At 38.3% G+C, this 7,751-nt stretch overlaps 1 pseudogene; it reads right to left on the bottom strand.

The window, feature by feature from the left end:
- Positions 1-4,500: 4,500 nt before the first annotated feature.
- On the bottom strand, positions 4,501-5,167 carry LOC132367875 (TM2 domain-containing protein 1-like; annotated as a pseudogene).
- Between the last annotated feature and the right edge of the window lie 2,584 nt (positions 5,168-7,751).

Below are 7,751 nucleotides of genomic sequence, written 5' to 3'. Positions count from 1 at the left end.
CTCTTTTTGTAAGTATGTATGTGTCTGCTTCTTTGTGTGATTTTTCTGTATAGATTTGCTTACCATTTGTCCTAGGATTCTGTCTGTCTGGTTTTTTTTTGTGTGTGTGTGTAGTTTTTAGTGCCTATTATCAATGGTGGATTTATTTTTTGGTTTGGTTGTTCTCTTTCTTTCTTTATTATTATTATTTTTTTATTTTTAATAATTTTAAAAAAATTTATACTTTAATAGCTTTATTTTATTTATTTATTTTTTCTTTCTCTCCTTCTTTTTTTTTCTCCCTTTTCTTCTGAGCCAAGTGGCTGACAGGGTCTTTGTGCTTAGGCCGGGTGTCAGGCCTGAGCTTCTGAGGTGGGAGAGCCAAGTTCAGGACATTGGTCCACGAGAGACCTTCCAGCCCCATGTAATATCAAATGGCAAAAGCTCTCACAGAGATATCCATCTCAATGCTAAGACCCAGCTCCACTCAACAACCAGCAAGCTACAGTGCTAGACACCCTATGCCAAACAACTAGCAAGACCGGAACAAAATCCCACCCATTAGCAAAGAAGCTGCCTAAAATCATAATAAGTTCACAGACACCCCAAAACACACCACCAGACATGGTCCTGCCAACCAGAAAGACAAGATCCAGCCTCATCCACCAGAACACAGGCACCAGTCCCCTCCACCAGGAAGCCTACACAACCCACTGAACCAACCTTAGCCACTGGGGGCAGACAACAAAAACAATGGGAAATACAAACCTGCAGCCTGCGAAAAGGAGACCCCAAACACAGTAAGTTAAGCAAAATGAGAAGACAGAGAAATACACAGCAGATGAAGGAGCAAGGTAAAAACCCACCAGACCGAACAAATGAAGAGGAAATAAGCAGTCTACCTGAAAAAGAATTCAGAGTAATGATAGTAAAGATGATCCAAAATCATCAATGGAACACGATAAAAAGCCCAGAGATACACCCACACACATATGGTCACCTTACCTTTGATAAAGGAGGCAAGAATATACAATGCAGAAAAGACAGCCTCTTCAATAAATGGTGCTGGGAAAACTGGACAGCTACATGTAAAAGAATGAAATTAGAACACTCCCTAACACCATACACAAAAATAAACTCAAAATGGATTAAAGACCTAAATAAGGCCAGACACTAGAAAACTCTTAGAGGAAAACATAGGCAGAACACTCTATGACATAAATCACAGCAAGATCCTTTTTGACCCACCTCCTAGAGAAATGGAAATAAAAACAAAAATAAACAAATGGGACCTAATGAAACTTAAAAGCTTTTGCAAAGGAAACTATAAACAAGATGAAAATACAACCCTCAGATTGGGAGAAAATATTTGCAAACGAAGCAACTGACAAAGGATTAATCTCCAAAATACACAAGCAGCTCATGCAGCTCAATATCAAAAAAACAAACAACCCAATCCAAAAATGGGCAGAAGACCTAAATAGACATTTCTCCAAAGAAGACATACAGATTGCCAACAAACACCTGAAAGGATGCTCAACATCACTAGTCATTAGAGAAATGCAAATCAAAACTACAGTGAGATATCACCTCACACCAGTCAGAATGGGCATCATCAGAAAATCTACAAACACTAAATGCTGGAGAGGGTGTGGAGAAAAGGGAACCTTCTTGTACTGTTGATGGGAATGTAAATGGATACAGCCACTATGGAGAACAGTATGGAGGTTCCTTAAAAAACTAAAAATAAAACTACCATACGACCCAGCAGTCCTACTACTGGGCATATACACTGAGAAAAACCATAAGTCAAAAAGAGTCTTGTACCACAATGTTCATTGCAGCACTATTTACAGTAGCCAGGACATGGAAGCAACATGTGTCCATTGACAGATGAATGGATTAAGAAGATGTAGCACACACATACAATGGAATATTACACAGACATAAAAGGAAACGAAATTGAGTTATCTGCAGCAAGGTGGATGGACCTAGAGACTGTCATACAGAGTCAAGTAAGTCAGAAAGAGAAAAACAATACCGTATGCTAACACATATATATGGAATCTAAAAAAAAAAACAGTGGTTCTGAGGAACCTAGGGGCAGGACAGGAATAAAGATGCAGACATAGAGAATGGACTTGAGGACACAGGGAGGGGGAAGGGTAAGCTGGGATGAAGTGAGAGAGTAGCATTGACATATATACACTACCCAATGTAAAATAGATAGCTAGTGGGAAGCAGCTGCATAGCACAGGGAGATCAGCTCGGTGCTTTGTGTCCCCCTAGAGGGGTGGGATAGGGAGGGTGGGAGGGAGACGCAAGAGGGAGGGGATATGGGGATATATGTATACATATAGCTGAATCACTTTGTTATAAAGCAGAAACTAACACCATTGTAAAGCAATTATACTCCAATAAAGATGTTAAAAAAAATAAAGTCATTCACATATCATTCATAATTATGACTTTATAGTTGGGATAAATCAATAGCACCTTAAAAATAAATATTAAAATAAATTGTTAAATCAGTTAAAAATTATTGCATAACTGAATGCTGAAGAGGGTGTTTGTGTATTGTAGTATCTGTATTCAAGTGATACTAAAGAATGTAGGAGCTATTTAATGTGTGTAACTTTTTATAAGTGAACATGAAATATTTAAACAGTCAAAACTCCCAAGTGATACCAAACAGACCAATTTTAACATCAACTGCTATACCCAGGAGTGATGTCAGATTAATGGGACACCTGAAATAACCATCATAAAAAGCTCCTAATTAAAAGGGGTGTTCCAGCTGTAGAGATAACTTGATCTTTTCTAACGCCAGGGAGATCTAGAAAAGACCTCTCTATGTAGCTGAAAAGGCATCCATACATTCACAGGCAGTAACAAACAGGACACAGTTTTTGCAGGAGTTTTGTGGGAGGCAGTTTTTACAGAAGGCAATTACGCTGGAGGATAATTGCACTTCCAGTGTTCCACAGGTCTGTGAAATAAGCAATCAAGCTTAGAAATAGCTAGAACAATAGAAATAGAGTAGATGGGTTGTGTGGAGCAATGGCAAGCTAAAACTTAGAACTCTACAATTAGGAGATAAACTCTAGCACCAGGAACCTAAAACACCAGGATGAGATGGGGGATGGGGTGGGGCGAGATGTAGGAAGGTCCAAAGATGATACATAATTAGCAACAGGTAGGAAGAAGAGTACCCAACTCAAAATCGGTCTGATTCTAGACAGAATTCTCCCTAGTTAGGGAGAATTAATAAGTGCCAGCACCCAATAGAGTTTTACTTGAACTTAATCTTTAATTTTGTTCGTTTTAGTTAACTGCTTAGTAACCTGAACATTTTATCTCATTGTGAGGGCTCCATTTCTTTAGAGGCATAATTTAACAATTATTATTTAAAGGCATAATGACTGATATTAGTAATGGAGAGGAGGCACCAAATCAGTAAACTGAACTGATGTCTTCTGGGACCTTGACAGTGTGGTATCACATTAGCTACTGTATAATGCCTTTTCCTCTTACATATACCAGCCCTTACACTTGTGCCCAGAGAATTAATCTGATGGGTTCCTCACTGATCCAAGGACAGAAGAGGATTTTTGACTGGCACCCTTTTCCTCAGGTTCCAGTTCTAAGTTACAGATAGGACACCTCCATGATCAGTTAATCTAATTAAACAGTGGAAAACTTTGCTAACTCTACCAAAACTCACATACCACTAATTTACCCTCATCCTCAACAGGAAAAGATGATTCACAAACCACTATCCCATGAGAGCCTTTTTATAAAGCTTTGTTAAGATCAGATGGTGTCTTGGTAACAGTACAGAATCAGTTAAAATTGTGGGGCAAAGACTAAAAATAAGACTAAAAGGCTAAACTGAATAGGCGACTCTGTTGCCTGTCTTGGGGTATGCTGCCATTTCATCCCTCAAATAATGAAATTGTTCTTGAAAGCTACTCTTTTAATACATAACATGCTGACCTTTTTAACACTTCTAATAAAGCCTCTAGTTCTGGGGACCTTGTTTCCACTTGATAATGAGAGTGTTCTCTTCTTACCCTCAGAGCAATAATACGTTCGGTCCACCACCTAGCCCAGTGGTTCTCAGACTTCCCTGCACTTTGGAATAATCCAGGGAGCTTTAAAATATACTGATGTGTAGATCCCACCTCCAGATTTTTTTTTTTTGAATAAGTCATACTTTTATTTTTCAGAAGCGAAAAGGACAAGTGGCAACTTCCCTTTGGAAAAGACATTAATATCAGAGTAATAAGCTATCTATCTCATAGAGACAGTAGCCGAAGAAAGACTCTATTATCATATAAATCTCAAAAAAGTTCTATTAAATACGTCTCAGAATAATATGTTTTTAACTAAAACAAGAAAACAAAAACATCAGCAACAACAAAAAATTAAATAGAATCCATAAAGTGGTATGTGAAGAAGGAAAAAGGAAAATCTGGAAAATCTACATACTGAGAGTTCTCTATTAAAATCAAGGAGGCCCAAATCTGTTTCTTTTAAACAATATTCATGGATATAACTGAGTTTTTCTAAATTTCTCATTGGTAATGCTCAGTCTTGTAAGTCTGGTTCCATAATAATCTATAATGTAACTACTTCTATCTGAAGGTCCAACAATCTGAATTGAAATAAGAATGAAATCAATTAGGCTCCCAATTCCACAAAGTCCTACAGTGCAAAACTTTAACAAACCCAAGGCAGGGTATCCAAGGTAAAATCTATCTGCTCCCAACCATCCAACAAAAAAGAGACAGTGCAACCGCCACCTTCTATGAATAGCCATTTACATTTCGGCAAGATATGGGCTTGAGAAAACCAATTTCGTTTCCAGTAAAATGTGTTTCATTGCCACTAAAATCCTTACAAGTCATGTTAGGTGCTGGAAAACATGGAACATGAGCTGTGCAGTTTGTACAGTTAACTGGTTCTTGTGTAGCATCATTTATTTTTGGATCCTTACAAATATATTGTCCCACTTTGAGGTCCTCGCACGTAAGTGTCTCCTCGCCGCGGCCGCGGCAGCTCCCCAAGGTCCCGTGGTTACTGACGCAAACCACAGAACACCCAGGAGCCCAGCGGCAGCAGTCTCAGAAGCAACCAGCCCGGAGGGCCAAGCGGCCGCCGTGCCGGGCACCGGCGCGTCCCCCATAACTCACCTCCAGATATTCTGATTTGACTGGTCTGCTATGGAGATTGAGCACTGGGATTTCTAGAAGTTCCACAGGGAATTCTAACTTACAGCCAAGGTCGAAAACCATTCCTAAAGCTGAGTGCCTCTTTACCATTCGTGTTCATACAAACCATTTGAAGGTTTTGTTAAAATCCAGATTTTGATTCAGTGAGGTTGGGGTGGAGCCTGAGACTCTGCATTTCCAACAAGCTTCTAGGTGATGCTGATACTCCTGATCTACAGACGACACTTGAATAGCAGGGATCTGGATTATTCTCACGCCCACAAAAAAATGTCTACGTTGTTGCCAGCATCTGGGATTCATGGTGATGACTAAATGGAATGTTTATGGTCATAGTCAAACATTCTTTTCAAATTATACCCCAACTGAATCTGAGCGCCCATAGTTATGGGCATGATTAAAGGACAGGAAGTGGGGGGGAGAGTACCTTAACAATAAAGATTTGTAGATTTGCACTTATATTCATGTTCCCCTCATCAGAAATGGTTTGCTTTCATAATGAGTTATTTCTTCTTTGAATTCAGTTAGAAACACAGATTCTTTCCCCACACGTATGCAGGACACTATGACACATTTATCATGATTTTATTTGACTCACGAGTCAAATAAAATTTTAACAATACTGTTAAAATTTTCAGTATTGTTCAAAATTTGACAATACTGTTAATGTTTTCAGTATTATGTGACTGTTTTATTGTATTATAAAGCAGAAAATTAACCTGATAGTGTATTGGTATGGATTTTTGGGACAATCCCATCTGAGAGGCAGGTTCTTTCAAATAAGTACTATCTTGAAATAAGATATTCTTCCTTTGATCACCAGATTTCTCTAAAATATTTGAGGTCTATATGCCTTAAATATAAAGCTGGCAATGCAACTAAACTTTCAAAAAATGCCCATTGATAAATTTCGGCATGGCCCTGCTGAAATTTCAGAATTAAGTGAATTTCAAAGAGATGATATTTTAATCGATATAAGTTTTGTAAATTTTTTTTTTTTTTTTCATAAGGAGGATGAGGAAATGTGCTCATCTGGTCACCACTTCACAGAAGAATCAAAAGAAATGTCTTTCACATTTTCATACCACCCCTATACTAGCATTACCCTTCCTCTAGAGCCCCATGGGCCAAATCTGGTTCACTGCCTGCTTTTGTACCACCCACAAGCTAAAAATGGCTTTTGCATTTTTAAATGGTGGGAAAAAAATCAAAAGAAAAATAATATTTCATGATGTGGAAGTTAAATAAAATTCAAATTTCAGTGTCCATAAATGAAGTTTTATTGGGACATAGCCATGCTTATTTGTTTATATGTTGTCCAAGGCTGTTTTGTACTACAATAGCAGAGTTGAATATTTGGGACAGAGACCATGTGACCCACTAAGTCTAAAATATTTTTTTATCTGGCTCTTTACAGAAAAAGTTTGTTGATTCCTGCTCCAGAGATATACTCACTTTTCTTCATTCTTACTTGACATTGAAGATGTGCTTTGTTTTGCAGATTATATGGGGTTTGCAAATGTTGATGCTTTATACTTGTGTGCCCATGCACGTGTGCGTGCACATGTAAACATACACACACACACTCTCACTCTAATTTTGTCTCCTTTAATTCTGCCTTCTCACTTCTGCTCTGACAACCAGGAAGTCTGAGCAGCATCTGCTTCAGAACCAACTCTATTTGCTTTTCCTGGCCACAAGAATGGAGTTCTTTAAGAAGGGAACCAAAGCTTGAAAGCAAAGAGAATCACCTTATCCTATTTCATGCTGCCTATTCTGGCCCAGCTCCTAGAAGCTGGGGTCTCTAACATATGCTACAACTTTTCTCCCAGGCTTCTGTGTGGAGAGCATTCCAAAAGGGAACAGACCTTTCTCTTGTTGCAATTTTCTATCAAGAAGACTTGTGGCCAGAAAATAGAAGAGAAAACGTTAAAATCTCTGAGCACAAATGAGAGAGTTGGGATAACCTGTCAAGTCTACAGAAAGGATTTTCGTGTTTTTTTTTTTTAATTTAAATAAAAAGCAGCCAGATTATTAGCCTTGATAAAGAACAAGAATTTCTATTTTCCTTTCCTCTGGGAAATGGCAGTATAAAAATAACCTCTGGACATGCATAAAGGAAAAGGGGAGAAAAAAAAGAAAGGAAAGAAATGCCTCAAGCTTTCATGTTATTTGAAAGTTTGTAGGTGGAGATATACTGATAACATATATGTTAAAGGTGCTGAGTTTCAGAAGGGACATTCACTTCTTTTGCAGAGATACTCTGGAACTATGATTGAATGACTCAGGAGAGAAAGACATAAAGGTGCCAAGACTCTGGCACCTTCAACAGTAGCATGGAGAGGTGGTAGAAGGAGAGTGAAAACCCAAACTCTAATCGTCAGTTAGAAGTTCTATTGCTGTGGACATGGCCCCTAAACTTTTTGAGTCTCAGTTCCTGAAATTTTTAAAGAAGGATAATAGTGCTTCTCCAACTTCCCTCCAGGGGCTGTACTGAGATTTGAATGTGATAATATATGTTAATTTCATTTTGTTGATTGT

This window comes from Balaenoptera ricei, chromosome 6 (genome assembly GCF_028023285.1).
Source record: "Balaenoptera ricei isolate mBalRic1 chromosome 6, mBalRic1.hap2, whole genome shotgun sequence".
Classification (NCBI taxonomy): domain Eukaryota; kingdom Metazoa; phylum Chordata; class Mammalia; order Artiodactyla; family Balaenopteridae; genus Balaenoptera; species Balaenoptera ricei.
The sequence above is the reverse complement of the archived record's forward strand: the minus strand, read 5'-3'. Positions and strand labels throughout refer to the sequence as shown.